The sequence below is a fragment of the Rhinoraja longicauda genome, chromosome 1 (assembly GCF_053455715.1).
Source record: "Rhinoraja longicauda isolate Sanriku21f chromosome 1, sRhiLon1.1, whole genome shotgun sequence".
Taxonomy (NCBI): Eukaryota; Metazoa; Chordata; class Chondrichthyes; order Rajiformes; family Arhynchobatidae; genus Rhinoraja; species Rhinoraja longicauda.
Genome location: NC_135953.1, coordinates 99557525 through 99577453, shown reverse-complemented (window position 1 = coordinate 99577453; position 19929 = coordinate 99557525). Strand labels below are relative to the sequence as shown.

General features: G+C 43.6%; 1 protein-coding gene across 2 annotated transcripts in view; it reads left to right on the top strand.

Moving 5' to 3' along the window:
* Positions 1–19929, top strand: part of grid2 (glutamate receptor, ionotropic, delta 2) — a 771247-nt gene that overhangs the window by 188180 nt on the left and 563138 nt on the right. The window lies entirely within an intron of this gene.

Here is a 19929-nt window from a genome sequence, read left to right as displayed (position 1 = left end):
CACCCACACACAACGGACAAATTACAATTTTCCCAAGCCAATTAGCCGACAAACATAGAAACATAGAAAATAGGTGCAGGAGGAGGTCATTTGGCCCTTCAAGCCAGCACCGCGATTCAATGTGATCATGGCTGATCATCCACAATCAATACCCCGTGCCTGGCTTCTCCCCATATCCCTTGATTCCATTAGCCCCAAGAGCTCTATCTAACTCTCTTTTAAATTAATCCAGTGAATTGGCCTCCACTGCCTTCTGTGGCAGAGAATTCCACAAATTCATAACTCTCTGGGAGAAAAAGTTTCTTCTCACCTCAGTTTTAAATGGCCTCCCCATTATTCTTAGACTGTGGCCCCTGGTACTGGACTCCCCCAACATTGGGAACATTTTTCCTCCATCTAGCTTGTCCAGTCCTTTTATAATTTTATACGTCTCTATAAGATCCCCTCTCGTCCTTCAAAACTCCAGTGAATACAAGCCCAGTCTTTTCAATCCTTCCTCACATGACGGTCCCTCCATCCTGGGATTAACCTCGTGAACCTACGCTGCACTGCCTCAATAGCAAGGACGTCTTTCCTCAAATTAGGAGACCAAAACTGCACACAATACTCCAGATGTGGTCTCACCAGGGCCCTATACAACTGCAGAAGGACCTCTTTGCTCCTATACTCAAATCCTCTCGTTATGAAGGCCAACACGACATTAGCTTTCTTCACTGCCTTGCGTACCTGCACGCTTACTTTCAGTGACCCAGGTCTCGTTGCACTTCCCCATTACCTAATCTGACACCATTGAGATAATAATCTGCCTCCTTATTATTGCCACCAAAGTGGTTAAACTCACATTTACCTACATTATACTGCATCTGCCATGCATCTGCCCACTCACTCAACCTGTCCAAGTCACCCTGCAACCTCCTAACATCCTTGTCGCAGTTCACACTGCCACCCAGCTCTGAGTCATCTACAAACTTGCTGGTGTTATTTCTAATTCAATCATCCAAATCATTAATACATATTGTAAATAGTTGCGGCCCCAGCACCAAGACCTTGCGGCACTCCACTCACCACTGCCTGCCATTCTGAAAAGGACCCGTTTATTCCTCCTCTTTGCTTCCTGTCTGCCAACCAATTCTGTATCCATGTCAATACCCTACCCCAAATACCATGTACTCTAATTTTGCTCACCAACCTCCCATGTGGTACCTTATCAAAGGCTTTCTGAAAGTCTTGATTCACTACATCCACTGGCTCTCCTTCATCCATTTTACTTGTCACATCCTCAAAAATTCCAGAAGATTAGTCAAGCAGGATTTCCCCTTCATAAATCCATGCTGCCTTGGAAGAATCATTTTACTGCTATCCAAATGCACCATTATTACCTCTTTAATAATTGACTCCAGCATCTTCCCCACCACCGATGTCAGGATAACTGGTCTATATCATCATATCATATCATATATATACAGCCGGAAACAGGCCTTTTTGGCCCTCCAAGTCCGTGCCGCCCAGCGATCCCCGTACATTAACACTATCCTACACCCACTAGGGACAATTTTTACATTTACCCAGCCAATTAACCTACATACCTGTACGTCTTTGGAGTGTGGGAGGAAACCGAAGATCTCGGAGAAAACCCACGCAGGTCACGGGGAGAACGTACAAACTCCTTACAGTGCAGCACCCGTAGTCAGGATCGAACCTGAGTCTCCGGCACTGCATTCGCTGTAAAGCAGCAACTCTACCGTTGCGCTCCCTGTTTTCTCTCTTGCTCCTTTCTTCAAAAGTGGGATAACATTAGCTACCCTCCAATTCACAGGAACTGATCCTGAATCTATTGAACATTGGAAAATTATCACTAATGCATCCACGATTTCTAGTGCCACCTCCTTGAGTACCCTGGGATGCAGACCATCAGGCCCTGGTGATTTATCAGCCTTCAGTCCGATCAGTCCACCCAATACTATTTATCACCTAATGAAAATTTCTATCAGTTCCTTTGTCTCCCTAGATCCTCTGTCCTCTAGTATATCTGGGAGATCGTTTGTGTTTTCCTTAGTGAAGACAGATCCGTCCCTGTTCAACTCTTCTGCCATTTCCTTGTTACCCATAATAAATTCACTTGTTTCTGCTTCCAAGGGACCCATTTTTGTTTTTACTAATCTTTTTCTCTTAACATCCCTAAATAAGCTTTTACTGTCCTTCTTTATATTATTGGCCACCTTCCCTTCGTACTTCATCTTTTCAGCCCGTATTGCCATTTTTGCTACATTCTGTTGTCCTTTAAAAGCTGCCCAATCCTCTGGCTTCCCGCTACGCTTTGCTATGTTATACATCTTTTCTTTTAGTTTTATTCCATCGCTAACTTCCCTTGTCAGCCACGGTTGCCTCTTGCTCCCCTTAGAATCTTTCTTCCTCTTTGGAATTAAATGATCCTGCAGCTTCTGGATTATGCCCAGACATTTCTGCCATTGCTGTTCCACCGTCATTCCTGCTATGATCCTTTTCCATTTGACCTCAGCCAGCTCCTCTCTCATGCCTTCATAGTCACCTTTGTTCAACTGCATTTCTGATTTAACCTTCTCCCTCCCAAATTGCAGATTAAAACTAATAATATTATGGTCACTACCTCCAGGCGGTTCCTTTACCTTGAGTTCCCTTATTAAATCTGCTTCATTGGACAACATTAAATCCAGAATTGCCTTCTCTCTGGTAGGCTCCAGTACAAGCTGCTCTAAGAATCCATCACGGAGGCACTCTACAAACTCCCTTGCTTGGGGTCCAGAACCAGCCTGATTTTCCCAGTCTACCTGCATATTGAAATCCCCATAACCGCAGTGGCATTATTTTTGTTACATGCCAGTATTAACTCCTGCTGCAACTTACACCCTACATCCAGGCTACGTTTTGGGAGCATGTAGATAACTCCCATTCGTGTCTTCTTACCTTAACAATTCCTCAATTCTATCCACTGTGACTCTACATCGTCAGTCCCTATGTCACCCCTCGCAAGGGACTGAATTTCATCCCTCACCAACAGAGCTACCCCACCTCCTCTGCCCACCTGCCTGTCCTTTCTATAGGACGTATAACCCTGAATATTCAGTTCCCAGTCCCGAACCTCCTGCAGCCACGTCTCTGTAATCCCCACAATGTCATATCGACCAATCTCTAACTGAGCCTCAAGCTCATCCACTTTACTTCTTATACTTCGCGCATTCATATATAATACTTTCAATCCATTACTCATCTTTGCTCACCTTTCACATCGATTCCTGTTACTTGGCCATACTCCTATCCCTTCGTGAGCTTTCTGTCCCGTTAATTCTAGGGTCTTTCTTCACTTTTCCTGTACGTCTTTGGAATGTGGGATGAAACCGAAGCACCTGGACAAAACGCACACAGGTCACGGGGAGAATGTACAATCTCGGAGTCAGGGTGGATCCCGGTCTTGGGCTTTATAAGGCAGCAATTCTACTGCTGCGCCACTGTGCCACCCTAAGATGTCTGAAAAATTCCTAATGTTAGGTAAGACATCAGGTTGTTTATTATGGGTCCACAGCAGAATTATAATTTACGTAACAACATTTTCAAATAATTTTTTGTAAGGAAATAAATACACCGATGAGCCAAAACATTATGACCACTGACAGGTGAAGTGAATAACATTGATTATCTTGTTACAATGGCACCTGTCAAGGGGTGGGATATATTAGGCAGCAAGTGAACAGTCAGTTCTTGAAGTTGATGTGTTGGATATAGGAGAAATGGGCAGGAGTAAAGACCTGAGCAACTTTGACAGAGGCCAAATTGTTATGGCCAGATGACTGGGTCAGAGCATCTCTGAAACGGCAAGGCTTGTGGGGTGCTCCCAGTCAGCAGTGGTGAGTCCCTACCGACAGTGGTCCGAGGAGGAACAAACCACAAACCATCGACAGGGGGTCGGGCGCCCAAGGCTCATCGATGCGTGAATGCAACGAAGGCTATCCCGTCTGGTCCGAACCGACAGAAGGTCTACTGTGGCACAAGTCACAGACAATGTTAATGGTGGTCACGGGAGGAATAGGTCACATGACACAGTGCATCGCATCCTGCTGTGTATGGGGCTCTGTTGCCATAGACTGGTCAGAGTGCCCGTGATGACCTCTGTCCACTGTCGAAAGCACCTACATTGGGCATGCGAGCGTTGGAACTGGACCTTGGAGCAGTGGAAGAAGGTCGCCCGGTCCGATGAGTCCCGTTTTCTTTTCGATCGCATGGATGGCCATGTACATGTGCGCCGTTTACCTGGGGATGTGATGGCACCAGGATGCACTGTGGGAAGATGACCAGCCGGTGGAGAGAGTGTGATGCTCTGGGCAATGTTCTGCTGCGAAACCCTGGGTCCGGCCATTCATGTGGACGTCAATTTGACACGTGTCACCTGCCTGAACATCGTTGCAGACCAGGTACAACCCTTCATGGCAATGGTATTCCCTGATGGCAGTGTCCTCTTTCAGCAGGATAATGCGCCCTGCCACAATGCACACATTGTTCTGGAATGGTTTGAGGAACATGATGAAGTGGTCATGGTGTTGCCCTGGCCTCCAAATTCTCCAGATCTCAATCCGATTGAGCATCTGTGAGATGTGCTGGATCGACAAGTCCAATCCATGGTGGCTCCACCTCGCAACTAACAGGACTTGAAGGATCTGCTGCTAATGTTTTGGTGCCAGATACCACAGGACACCTTCAGGGGTCTTGTAGAGTCCATGTCTTGGCGGGTCGGCACTGTTTTGGCAGTACATGGAGGACCAACAGCATATTAGGTAGATGGTCATGATGTTTTGGCTCATCAGTGTATTATAATCCAAATTTTGAAACATTGATCTGGTAAAATAAAAATTAACTTTAATATTGTATTAAGATAAAGTTTTCCTTTACTCAATATTTAGAATGAAAGAGGGAGCGAGAGCATTCTTTGATGCTAACTTTTAATCTAAAATTCCATATGCTAATGTATCTCTGTCTGGATGTCTCCTGCATATTAGTTGCAGAACATTGGTGCAATTGGTAGAACTGTTGCCTCACAGTGCCAGAGACCCGGGTTCGATCCTGACCTCAGGAGTTCTTCCTGTGACCGCATGGGTTTCTCCTGGGTGCTCCGGTTTTCTCCCACATCCCAAAGCTGTGCAGGCTTGTAGGTTAAGTGGCCTCTTTAAAATTAAAAAAATTAAAATCGATAACTTGCATCTAGTATGAATAAGTGATCAATGGTCAGCGTGGACTCAGTGGGCCAAAGGGCCTGTTTTCATGCTGTATCTTTAAACTAAATCGTCTACTCCTGCTTGTTCTCTCTCTGTCTCACTCCTCTCACTGACATTGAGTATGGATGTCCTGGTCATTTTCCAATATACTAGTTGTTAACTTCCTAAGCAAAGTGATTTTAGATCTTATTGGAACATTTTTCAGTGGTCAGTTACATGCTGAATTGAAAAATAAAACTATTTTAATTTGTGAAAATACACAAGTCAATTAGCAGTTTTGCACAAAAATTAGCTGACATAGGTATTCTGGACAAATTAAACTCTGAATTATTAACAGTTACTCAATCTGAGACTGAAACGATGCTGCTCTGATTTCTTCCAGTACAATTTCTATTCCACAAGCAAATGTATTTGGGTTTTGGGTTCTGCCTAGAGTTTATATTTTGCTGCCCAAACTCATTTGCTCAGCGGCCTTTGATTACTGTAAAATTATTTATCTGCGCTATATACCTTCCCTTTTCCCAATGTCAGCTGTCATTAGATGTAATTTCATAGGTCCCAGGGGCAGAATTAAGCCATTTAGCCCATTGTGCCTATTAAGCCATTTAGCCTATACTCTGCCATTCAATCATGGCTGATCTATCTTTCCCTCTCAACCCCTTTCTCTTGCCTTCTCCCCATAAGCCTTGAGACCCTTACTAATCAAGAATCTGTCAATCTCTGCCTTAAAAATATCCATTGACCTGACCTCCACTGCTGCATGTGGCAATGAATTCCACAGATTCACCACCCCCTGACTGAAGAAATCCCTCCTCATCTCCTTTCTTAAGGTACATCCTTTTATTCTGAGGTTACGGCTAATCATTTCTGCATGACCCTTGAAATGATCCAGCTCACTAAGCAGGGAGGACAACCGAGCAGGAAGCAAAAAGATGCAGCTTTTATCTTGTTTTTTTTTAACAGTTCATGGAGCATGAAGGATAGAAAAATACATGTGTGGTGAAGAGAGGAGCAGAAATATCAGGAACATTTTGATAGCTAATTTTTATTTATTCTATTTATCTGAGGGAATAAAAAAATATACTTAAAATGCATCATTATAATGGAAAGATCATAGTATGCAACTTAAAGGACCATTTACAACATAATGTTACAACACTGTGCCACAGTGTCAGAGTAGTAGAGTTACATCCTCCCTGTGACTGCATGGGTTTTCTCTCGGTGCTTCCTCTTTCTCCTGCATTCCAAAGGCATTTGGGATTGCAGGTTAATTTGCTTCTGTAAATTGTCCTGAGAGTGCAGGATAGATCTAATGTACAGGGTGATCACTGGTCAACGTGGACCATGTGGACAAAGGGTCTATTTCCATGCTGTATCTCTAAGCTTAACTACAACTCTTGCAGAAAAGAATCATGTCATATTCTCATAAACTGAGGATGTCTTCCTGATCTCCCAATCTACCATGAAGAAGCCCTTGCACTTTTTTTAAATCTGCACTTTCTCTGTGGAACTATATTCCACACCATGTTTCCTTTCTCTTATTGCACTCCCTATTGTACTTTTGTACTTGTGTATGGTTTGATTGTACTCGCGTATGGCATGATTTTCATAGATAGCACGCAAAACATAGTTCTTTGCTGTGTCTCGGTGTACACGACAAGAATAGACCAATACCAATATTTCCAGGGTAATTTATCGCAAATAACTTCAATTCTTATCAAATCAATAATGTATATTAATTATAACTGAAAAGGTTTCAAGGCAACATTGCAATGCCCAATCTTTAGATACCTTCGTGGCCTAACGATGACAAGTATTGACAATTTTGCCACTATTGCAATGCAAAATCCAGACTGATTCTGAACCACAAATATGCATCTCAGCTCAAAACGTCACCTACTCTTGTCCTCCAGAGATGCTGCCTGAGCCTCTGAGTTACTCCAGCACTTTGTATTTTTTTTGGTTGCAAACCCGCATCTGCAGTTCCTTGTGGCTCCAATCAACTTCTAACTGGTTATCTTTGTTTAATACTTTACTTTGGAGATACAGGGCGGAAACGGCCCCTTCGGCCCACCGAATCTGCACTGACCAGCGATAACCCCCCCCCCACCCACCCCATACACTAACACCGTCCAACACACTGGGGACAATTTTCCTGCTACTCACCTACACCAAGAGCTAACTTTGCAGTGATCGATCAACCAATTTTAGGGAAGTGAGAAAGTCTCCATGTGGTCACGGGAAGAACGTTAAACTCTCCACAGACAGCAGCTGAGATCAAGAGTGAAGACACAAGAGACTGCAGATGCTGGAATCTAGAAAATGTTCCAGCATTTTGTATATTTTTTTGTAAGCCAGCATCTTAAGTTCCTTGTGTCCAAAGGTTTGTGTATAGCTGAAAGAATATTAGACCTTAATTATTCCTGTGGAGATAGTTAGAAACTGAAAATATTATGATTATACTTGTTGACCTTAGCTCTATATATAGTTTCACTGCAACTATTTTGTCGTTATCTTCAATTAAGCCTGAGTTAGAAAAAGGTCTACTGATATTAATTAGCATTGACCAAACTGCTTCCTCTTAAAACCTTCATTAATTCATATTAAATTTAAACCCTGAGTAAATTTAATTATATAACTGCCTGCCGATGGTTTACTTAAATTCCAGGGAAAAAAATGAGAGCCGTATCCAGGCTGACAAAAGTCATCAGAGAACTGTGTGGGTTTTACTAAAGGGTTTGGCTGCTATAATGAGAAATATTTAACCTGTGTAACACAGATGAAAGCAGCAGAAATAATTTCATTAATTAAATTATTATCACGGTCTTGATTTTTCCATCTTCTTATTTTTCTGACTTGGCATTCACAGCTGCAATAATTACTGGAAGGAAGTAAAGCTTGACGATGTTGTATTGATTAGCTCCACCATTGTAGCAGGTTATAAATCTACCAGACCTCTGAACAGTGTGCAGGTGGTTCTGCAATAAGTCAATAGTTGCAATCCTAAGAAACTTTGTGCTAGAATCATTGGGTCAGACAGCACAGAAACAGGCCCTTTGGCCCAACCTGTTCATGCTGACCAATATGCCCCAATCTAAGGGCGGCACCGTACCGCAGTGGTCGAGTTGCTGACTTTCGGCACCAGAGACCCAGGTTTGATCCTGACTTAAGGGTCCGTTGTGTTTACGGACATTGTACGTTCTCCCGGGTTTTCTCTGGGTGCTCCGGTTTCCACCCACACACTAAAGACATACAGGTTTTTCGGTTAATTGGCTTCTGGAAATTGTAAATTGTCCCTAGCATGTAGGATAGTGCTAGTGTACGAGGTAATCACTAGTCAGCATGTACTCGGTGGCCCAAAGGGCCTGTTTCCCTGCTGTATCTATAAAGTCTAAAGTTAGTCCCACTTGCCCACGTTTGGCCCATATCCTTCTAAACCTGCACCTCCTCCAACCTAATCCACTACTGTTCCAGGTTCCAGGTTCCAGGTTCCCACTACTGGCCACATCTTCCCATCTCCACCCCTTTCTGCTTTCCGCAGAGACTGTTCCCTCCGAAACTCCCTGGTGCACTCTTCCCTTCCCATCCAAACTACCCCCTCCCCAGGTACTTTCCTCTGCAACCACAGGAGATGCAACACCTGTCCCTTTACCTCCCCCCTCGACTCCATCCAAAGCCCTAAACAGTCTTTCCAGATGAGGCAGAGGTTCACCTGCACCTCCTCGAAACCTCATCTACTGTATCCGCTGTTCCAGGTGTCAACTTCTGTACATCGGTGAGACCAAGCGCAGGCTCGGCATTCGTTTCACTGAACAGCTCCGCTCAGTCCGTCATAACCAACCTGATCTCCTGGTGGCTCAGTACTTCAACTCCCCCTCCCATTCCCAATCTGACCTTTCTGTCCTGAACCTCCTCCATTGTCAGAGTGAGGCCCAGCACAAATTGGAGGACAGCACCTCATATTTCACTTGGGTAGTTTACACCCCAGCAGTATGAACATTGACATCTCTAACTTCAGATAGTCCCTGCTTTCCCTCTCTAGATAGTCCCTGCTTTCCCCCTTGCCAGTTCTCCCACTGGTCTTCCTGTCTCTGACTACATCCTATCTTTGTCCCGCCCCCTCCCTTGACATCACTCGGAGGAAGGGTCTCGACCCGAAAAGTCATGCATTCCTTCTCTCCCGAGATGCTACCTGACCTACTGTTACTCCAGCATTTTGTGTCTTCCTTCTAAACCTTTCCTATTCATACACCAGTTCAGTTGTATTTTTAATGTTATTACTGTACCTGGCTCAATCCCTTCTCTGGCAACTCATTTCATATACCCACCACCCTGCGGATGAAAACTATTTCCCTTCGGGTTCCTATTAAATTCTTTCCCTCTCACCTAAAACCTATGTCCTCTGGTTCTTATTTTCCCTACTCTGGGTAAAAGACTGTGCATTGGTGACTTCTTACATTTAAGCAGTGATCCTTCGTTCCAGATTCTTCACCCTGTTTTGACACCTAAGGATCTTCTATTATTCAACCCATCTCTCATTCTCTTAAAGATAGAAGGCTAGTTTTTCCAACCCCATCATAAGGCAACCTACCCATTCCAGGCAACAGTCTAGTTTATTGTCTCCAAAACACTACCAATGCATTGCCATGCTCCATTAAATAAAGGTACAAATACTGTGTACAGACCAGATGTGGTCTCACTGATACTTAGTTTTTAGTTTTAGTGATACAGCATGGAATCAGGTCCTTCGACCCACTTAGTTCATGCCGACCATCAATCACCCGTTCACACTAGTTCTATGTTATCCTCCTTTCGCATCCACTCCCACACTAGTGGGCAATTTACAGAGGCCAATTAACCGACAGACCCGCATGTATTTGGGATGTGGAAGGAAACTGGTGATCCCAGAAGAAACTGGTGCACCCAGAGGAAACTGGTGCACCCAGACCCATGTGGTCATTGGGATGAAAAGTGCAAACGTCGCACAGGCAGTCACCGTGATCAGGATCAAACATGGGTCTCTGACATTGAGAGACACCAGCTCTACCAGTTTCATTGCTTCGCCTGTCTATAGCAAAAACGTGACTTCCCTATTAAATGTCCTCTTGCCACAAAGAATAACATTCTGTTAGCTTACCTAATTACACGCTGCATCTGCATGCTAGCGTTTTGTGAATCATATTCTAGGAGGCTCAGATCCCTCTGCAATCTTTCACTATTTGCAGATCATCCCTCTTTGTGACGGATGCAGATATTTTCCCATCGCTTCAAATTTGGATTTTGTCCAAATTTACTTGCCAAGTGAGCAAGAAATGGCCTTTCTATGCAGCAATAATGTGTGGTCTATCTGAGCAGTAGAGTCATACAGTGTGGAAACAGGCCCTTCGGCCCAACAGTGGAAGTCTGATTGAATTGGGTATTTTGTTGGAATGTTGGATACACACAAGATAAATAATTTAATAATAAAAGAAATAATTGTGGGGCATGAGAGGTGTGTGAGATTCGGTTGGATGAATCATGTTCTTATATTTCCCCACAAAGGCAGCTCAAGAGTCCATTCAGACACTTGAACCAGTCCTGCTATTTATGTAATTGTGGCCTTTCTCCATACATTAACCTATGCTATGTTTTCCCCAACACTTATAATTAACAAAAGAAATATGGGTCTCAGTTACAAAATTAGCATCATATCTCTAAATAATTAGCTTGGCAAAATTGTAAATTGGCCCCAGTGTGTGTAGGATACCGGTAGTGTATGGGGATTGCTGGTCGGTGCGGACTCAATGAGCCAAAGGGCCTGTAAACTAAACCAAACTAGATTAAACTAAACAATAATATTAAACGCCAGTTTTAAGAAGGAAGATACACTGAGAGTGGTGCTTGGTATTTGAGATGAGTTAATCAGCAAGAATTCCATTTGGTGCATTTGGAGTTAATGAACTCCCAGCCTGTCACATTTCTATGGCGTAAATTCTCAATGATCAATGGTCTGGTACACTTGTATAATGCCCCTGGGTTTTTACTTGACAAATGCCTTTTCAAGTTTCTGTGACAGTCGCATCTAACACTCCATTCCACTTTGTGTGGCCCCTATCTTAGTCTGTGGTGATCATTATGGCAGCCGGGAGAATGGTATTTGTTTACATTTTTTTCGCCAAAGGGACACCTTATTAAATGTTACCTGAGAAAACAGCAAAACTGCACATTAATTAAACCTTTTGCTTTGATCCATTACCAACCTATTCAGTGTGCCTGAGTGCTCTGCCTTGCAAGGTCAGAAGGTTCATAATAACGGTGAATGGACATTCCTACTGTGTGTGGCAAACACCTGAAAACGAGGAGAAACGTCTTTATTCGTAGAATCACAAATGTTTGGATATTTCTGGAGATTGTGGAGTCGCAGGTGTTGTGTATATTCAAAATGTAGAAATGAGGAACTGCAGATACTGGTTAACACACAAAAGGACAGAGTGCTGGAGTAACTCTGCAGCACCTCGGGAGAACATGGCTAGGTGACATTTTGGGTCAAGACCTTTCTTCAGACTGATTGTAGGGTCATGCCTCTCCCTTTTTCCAGCTTTATTTTCTCTGCCTCCCCCTTCTCCTCCCTACAATCTGCCAGAAGAAGGGTCTCAACCCAAAGCGGCACCTATCCATGTTCTCCAGAGATGCTGCCTGACCGGCTGAGTTACTCCAGCACTTTGTATCCAAGGCTTGGATTACAAGATGTTTTGGAATTGTTTATGGGGATTGGAACACAAATGTAGACATGATTATGTATCTATTTGCTTTGATTCAGTGAATGTAGGCATAAGGAACTGCAGATGTTGGTCTACAAAATAAGATACAAATTGCTGCGGTAACTCTGTGGGTCACACAGACTGAAGAAGGGTCCCGACCTGTAACGTCACCTATCCATGTTCTCCAGTACATAATGTGTAAAAATAACAGGTTTTGTGTGTTATTGCAAGTGACTTTTACAGATGATGAAGAGAAAAACAAAATATCTCGAGAGAACAAATGCAGATAATACCAAAATGAAAAGAATGGTAAATGATGAATTGCTGATTCTTTTGAATGTTACAGGTTATTATTCACTGTATGTGATACCATTCATGCATGAATCAACAGGAATGCCTCATCTAACTGGAAATGGATATTGAGGTGATGATGTAGCGATACATATGATGAAATCATTCAGGAAGCTTGGTACTGAGAATATAATATGCTGATTTAAAAAGACACAAAGTCTTGGTCAGTGTGTGAATGTGTGTGTGTGTATATATATATATATATGTATGTATATGTGTGTATATGCATGTATATGTGTGTGTGTATATATGTGTATATGTATATATATATGTGTGTATGTATGTATATATATATACACATGTATATATGTGTATATATATATGTATCTATGTATATGTATATATATGTGTGTGTGTATATACACATACACACATATATATGCACATATATAAATATATATATATATATACACACACATATATATACATACACACACTGTTGAGCACTTTGTGTCTTTTTAAATCAGCATATTATATATGTATATGTGTGTGTGTGTGTATTGATGTATTTGTAGAGAGAGACCTGCAATAGCAAACTAGTACACATTAACATTACTAGCAGGGGATTATATGCACTTCATTTGAATCTTAGATTCAACTATGAATGTATACTTTGAACATATATATGTTGCTAGTAACCATGGATGTGTACTAGTTTGCTATTTTTAGTCTACTTGTTGTCGGAAGACCAAGATTTAGGCATGGGCTGATGTGGTAAGTAAAATGCATGCCACAGGGGTGCTAGACAGTAACCATCTCCAACAGAAGAGAGGCCAGTCACCTTTCCTTGACATTCAATTACATTACCATCACCAAGTCTCCCACCATCCACATCCTGGGTGTTACCATTGACTAGAAATGGTAACATAGATTAACTGTAAATACGGTGTCTCGTCTACATGAGTTTCTTGTTAGTGGTAACAAGACCAAGTTAGTACTAGGTATCCTGTGGTCAGTAATTCACCTTCTGATATTCCAAAGCCTTTCCACCATCTCATGTTAGGAATGCGATGGAATCGTCTTCATCTGCTAGAGGAGTGAAGCTTTAAAAATGCTCAACAAACTCAACACAAGGATAGCACAGTGGCACAGCAGTAGAGTTGCTGCCTTGCAACGTCAGAGACCCAGGTCCGATCCTGCCCACAGGGGCTGTCTGTATGGAATTTGTAAGTTCTCCCCGTGACCATGTAGGTTTTCTCCAGGTGCTCAGGTTTCCTCCCACATTGTAAAGACTTGTGGGGTTGTCGGTTAATTGGCTTCTGTAAATTGTCCCCAGTGTGTCGGGCAGAACCACAGAACCAGGTGATCGCTGGTCTACGAGTATGCCCTAGGCCGAAGGGTCGGTTTCCGAGCTGTGTCTCTGAAACTAAAACCAAAATCATATCAATAGTAGATGAAATAGAAGGACACAGATTTAGGCTAAGGTGCAAGAGATTTAGAGTGGATCTGAGGAGGACCATTTTTATCCCGAGAGCGGTGACTGCCTGGAATACTTTGCCTGAGAGAGTGGTGGAAGCAGGGTCATTGAATGGATTAAAGAAATATCTGGATGGATATCCACATCACGAGGCATAGAATACTTTTGACCAAATGTTGGAAGATATGATTAATACAGTTGGGTGTCCAGTGCTCACCACGGATGTGGTGGGCCAAAAGGCCTGCTTCACGGTGGCGCAGCGGTAGAGTTGCTGCCTTACAGCGAATGCAGCACCGGAGACTCAGGTTCGATCCTGACTATGGGTGCTGTACTGTACGGAGTTTGTACGTTCTCCCCGTGACCTGCGTGGGTTTTCTCCGAGATCTTCGGTTTCCTCCCACACTCCAAAGACATATAGGTTTGTAGGTTAATTGGCTGGGCAAATGTAAAAATTGTCCCTAGTGGGTGCAGGATAGTATTAATGTGTGGGGATCGCTGGGCGGCAAGGACCCGGTGGGCCGAAGGGCCTGTTTCTGCGCTGTATCTCTAAACCTAAAAACAATCTAAAATGCTGCCTATCGTCCCAAAGGGTGCAGAGAAGTTCATAACTGCTGACATTAGTGTCATGTAGTGTTCAAGAGCCTAATTGTTGCTAGGAATAAGCTATTATTTAACCTGGTGCACACAGTATTCAGACTCCTGTACCTGCTTACCAATGGTGATAGCAAAATTTGAGTTTAGCCAGGGTAGTGGGTCTTTGATAATATTGGCTGCCTTTTTGAGGCAGCGCTGCAGATCCCTTCAATGGTAGGGAGATCAGTACCTGGAATGGACTGGGCAGTGTCTACCACTCTATGATACGATGACTCAACGATCATCAGGGACAATGCAACTCGGTTGACAACAGACAATAGACCAGGGGTGTCAAATTCATTTTAGGTCCTGGGCGGGAATGGGCAAAATGCGACTTCATGCAGGCCGGATCAGTTGTGAACGCACGCCCGCACGAGTGCTCCCACAGCTTTCGTTGCCTTCGTTTTTCCAACCTGCTCTCATGTGTCTCAGCCTCTGCTATAACTACAAAGTGTTTCACTTTACAAATTTCGTTTCTTAATTGCCCAGCAAGCATTACTTTTATGATTGGTATTAACTTACAGTCGTAGGCTACAAGAATTTTGTGATGAGAGAGAGAATTTTTTTTGTTATTTTGGCAGCAACACACTTTCCATTAATAAACCATTTGAAATCGAACATTAGCAGACACAAATGTAGACCTAATGAAACAAATTGTAAATGTAGGCTACACAACTGCACCTAATTTTTATTAGCCTGCATCCAGCAATCAAACTCAGACAATGAACACAGTTAGCCTCTAATTTTTATAGAAGTGAACAAATTTACAATAATAGAATAGTCAGAAAATGAATGAATCACTCATTTTTCACTTGGTGCTTCCAGACACCTGACATCTCTTGGCTTTAACCAGCCTGTCAACATCAGGGACCAGTTTCTGGGCAGTTGTGATTTTCATATTGTCATTTAGATGTCTGTGTCAGCTGTGAGTGCAGTTTGGTATTTGTTAATGTTCATTATGGAGAATGCCTGCTTATGTTGTTCTGAACATGCAAAGAATCTTTGAGGCAAAGTCTGTCATCTTGGGGTACATCGGTCCCAGGTATTGATAGAATGAGTCCAGACCCACAGTCTCAAATTTATATTTCAAAGCTGAGTTACACTGAACTTTAATTAGTTCCATTTGGAGTTCCTCCGACACATCTGATGCTGCGTTGACGGAAAACGGTGAGAATTCCTTCTTGAGCTGAGTGAAGACTTGGAAACTATTCTGAAACTCACTTTTCAGCCATGATCTTTTGTCCTTGTACCTGTCCATGTTGTCATTATTCCCATGAGCAACACGCACAGACTGCCGAGAGGGGAAATGGGGTTGCTCTGGGATAGTTGCATCTCCCACAGGCCTAATTTAATTTGAAAGGCACGAATGCTGTCGTAGTATTCCGTAGCAAGTTTGTTGCAGCCTTGCCTGTTAACATTAAGCAGATTTAAATGCTCTGTCATATCCACCAAAAATGCAAGATCGTGAAGCCAGTCTGGGTCATCCAACTCCGCCACTGGCTTCCCTTTCCCGTTCATGAATAGTCCAATTCCGGTACGTAATTGAAAAAAACGTTTGAGCACAACCCCTCTATTCAACCAGCGGACTTCAGGGTGGGCCGTGTCCAATATTACTTTTGGACAAAGGAGTGTCAAATTGCCGATGGTTGAGTCCCTTGGCTCTAATAAAATTAACCGTTTTGATTACCACATCCATGACTCTGTCCATTTTCAGGCTCCTGCTACATAACGACACTTGGTGTATAATACAATGAAAATTCCAGAATTCCTGCTCTGGATTCTCTGAACTTTCTCTCTGAGTTTCGCAACAACACCTGCCTTTTTCCCGACCATGGACGGTGCGCCATCTGTGCGCCAGCTGACTGCGTGACTCCAGTCAACGCCCAGTCTGTCCAAGGCCTCGACGAAGCTGGAGAAAACGTTGTTCACCGTTGTGTTGTTTGTCATTGGCACCATCTCCACAAACCCCTCGGTGACGGTCAAAGAAGCATCAACACCACGAATAAATATTCCCAAATGAGCTACATCAGTCACGTCAGTGCTCTCATCAATTGGAAAAGAGAAGTCAATAAAGGACTTCACTTTGTCCTTTAGTTGACTGTTCAAATCTTTCTGCAAGGTCCCCGATTCTCTCTGCCACAGTATTTCTTGACAAGCTGATTTTACAAAAAGCCTGTCTCTTCTTAGGGCACACCAGCTCAGCCGCCGACAGCATGCATGCTTTGATGAATTCCCCCTCTGAGTGTGGCTTCGATGCCGCAGCTATTTTGTTGGTAATAATATAGCTGGCCTTGACAGCTCCATCATGAGTCTCTCGACTTTTCGTGAACACTGATTGCTGTTTTTTCAGAGCTGCTTCAAGTTCGTTTACCTTTTGGGTCCTGAGTCGTCCTGTGCACTTGTCATATTTTTCTCCGTGTGGCGTCTCGTTGTGTCGTTTGATATTGTACTCTTTTACCACAGCCACTTGTTGCGACCATATCAGACATACAGGTTTGCTGTTGACCTCATCTGAAGATCTTTACAATTTTTGTTGAATATCCGACCTTCCATGTCAACTTTTCTTTTCTTGGAAAGCATTTTGAACCACAGCAGCAAACAGCACGTGGCCGCTGGCTGGAGAAGTCACGTGGGGCACGAGGCGTTGATGTCACCTTGTCCCGTATTTGGGAGTTAACTAGTTGGCACTCCTAGCGGTGGGAGAGAGCACGGCGGAAGAGAGAGCGCATCGTGAATATACTTTTTTTCCCCCAAATCATCCCGCGGGCCGGATTGGACCCCTTTGCGGGCTGGATGCAGCCCGCGGGCCGGTAGTTTGACACCCCTGAAATAGACAATAGGTGCAGGAGTAGGCCATTCACCCCTTCGAGCCAGTACTGCCATTCACTGTGATCATGGCTGATCATCTACAATCAGTACCCCGTTCCTGCCTTCTCCCCATATCCCTTGACTCTGCTATTTATCTCTCCCTTGAAAACATCCAGATAATCGATCTCCACTGCCTTCTGTGGCAGAGAATTCCACAGATTCTCAACTCTTTGGGTGAAAGTGTTTTTCCTCACCTCAGTTCTAAATGGCCTAGCCCTCATTCTTAAACTGTGGCCCCTGGTTCTGGACTCCGCCAGCATTGGGAACATGTTTCCTGCCTCTAGCGTGACCAATCCCTTAATAATCTTATGTTTCCATAACATCCCCTCTCAACCTTCTAAATCCCAGTGTATACAAGCCCAGTCGCTCCATTCTTTCAACATATGACAGTCCAGCCACTACGGGAATTAACCTAGTGAACCTATGCTGCACTCCCTCAATAGCAAGAATGTCCATCCTCAAATTTGGAGACCAAAACTGCACACAATGCTCCAGGTGTGGTCTCACGAGGGCCCTGTATAACTGTAGAAGGACCTCTTTGTTCCTATACTCAACTCCTCTTTTTATGAAGGCCAACATGCCATGAGCTTTCTTCACTGCCTGCTGTACCTGCATGCTTACTTTCGGTGACTGATGTACAAGGACACCCAGATCTCATTGTACTTCCCCTTTTCCTAACCTGACACCATTCAGATAATAATCTGCCTTCCCGTTCTTGCCACCGAAGTGGATAATCTCACATTTATCCACATTAAACTGCATCTGCCATGCATCCGCCCACTCACGCAACCTGTCCAAGTAACCCTGCATCCTCACAGCATCCTCCTCACAGTTCACACTACTTCCCAGCTTTGTGTCATCTGCAAATTTGCTAATGTTACTTTTAATCCTATCATCTAAATCATTAATATATATTCTAAATACCTGTGGTCCCAGCACCGAGCCTTGCGGTACCCCAATAGTCACTGCCTGCCATTCTGAAAGGGACCCGTTAATCCCTACTCTTTATTTCCCGTCTGCCAACCAATTTTTTTATCCATGTCAGCCCTACCCCCAATACCATGTGCTTTAATTTTGCCCACTAATATCCTACGTCGGACCTTATCAAAGGCTTTCTGAAAGTCCAGGTACACTACATCCACTGGCTCTCCCTTGTCCATTTTCCTTGTTACATCCTCAACAAATTCCAGAAGGTTAGTCAAGCATGATTTGCCCTTTGTAAATCCATGCAGACTCGGAACGATCCTGTTATAGCTATCCAAATGTGCCGCAATTTCATCTTTTATAATTGACTCCAGCATCTTCCCCGCCACCGATGTCAGGCTAACTGGTCGATAATTCCCTGTTTTCTCTCTCCCTCCTTTTGTAAGAAGTGGGATAACGTTAGCCTCCCTCCAATCCCCAGGAACTGGGCCTGAATCTGTAGAACATTGGAAAATGATCACCAATGCATGCACAATTTCTAGAGCCACCTCCTTAAGTACCCTGGGATGCAGACCATCAGGCCTTGGGGATTTATCAACCTTCAGTCCTACCAGTCTACCCAACACATTTTCCTGCTAACGTGAATTTCCTTCAGTTCCTCCATCACCCTAGGACCTCTGTCCACCAGTACATCTGGGAGATTGGTTGTGTCTTCCTTAGTGAAGACAGATCCAAAATACCTGTTCAACCTCTCTGCCATTTCCTTGTTCCCCATAATAAATTCACCTGTTTCTGTCTTCAAGGGACCCACATTTGTCTTAACTATTTTTTTCCTCTTTACATACCTAAAGAAGCTTTTACTATCCTCCTTTATATTATTGGCTAGGTTACCTTCGTACCTCATCTTTTCTCCTCGTATTGCCATTTTAGTTATCTTCTGTTGCTCTTTAAAAGTTTCCCAATCCTCTGGTTTCCCACTCATCTTTGCTATGTTATACTTCTCTTTTATTTTACTACTGTCCTTGACTTCCCTTGTCATCCACAGTCGCCTCTTACTCCCCTTAGAATCTTTCTTCCTCTTTGGAATGAACTGATCCTGTACCTTCTGTATTATTTCCAGAAATACCTGCCATTGTTGTTCCACCATCTTCCCTGCTAGGGGCTCTTTCCAGTCAACTCTGGCCAGCTCCTCCTCCTAGCATGGGTACTAGCATGGATAGCAGGTTGGGTGGATGGCAGCAGACAAAGAATGGCAATAAAGGGTATTTTTTCTGCCAGTGACCAGCGGAGTTCTGCAGGGGTCGGTGCTGGGGCCGCTACTCTTCACTTTGTATATTACTGATTTGGATGAGGGGATTGAAGACTTTGTGGCCAAGTTTGCAGACGATACAAAAATAGGTGGAGGGGCAGGCAGTGTAGAGAAAGCAGGGACTCTGCAGAAGGATTTGGACAGGTTGGGAGAGTGGGCAGAGAAGTGGCAGATGGAATATACTGTAGCAAAGTGTGGAGTCATGCATTTTGGAAGGAGGAATAAAGGCGTAGATTAATTTCGAAATAGGGAAAAAATCCAGAAATCGGAGGTGCAAAGGAACTTGGAAGTGCTGGTGCAGGATTCCCAAAAAGTTAATCTGCAAGTCAAATCGGTAGTAAAGAAAGCAAACTCAATGCTAGCATTTATTTCAAGAGGGCTTGTATACAAAAACAGGGATGTAATGTTGATGCTCTATAAGGCACTGGTAAGGCCGCATTTGGA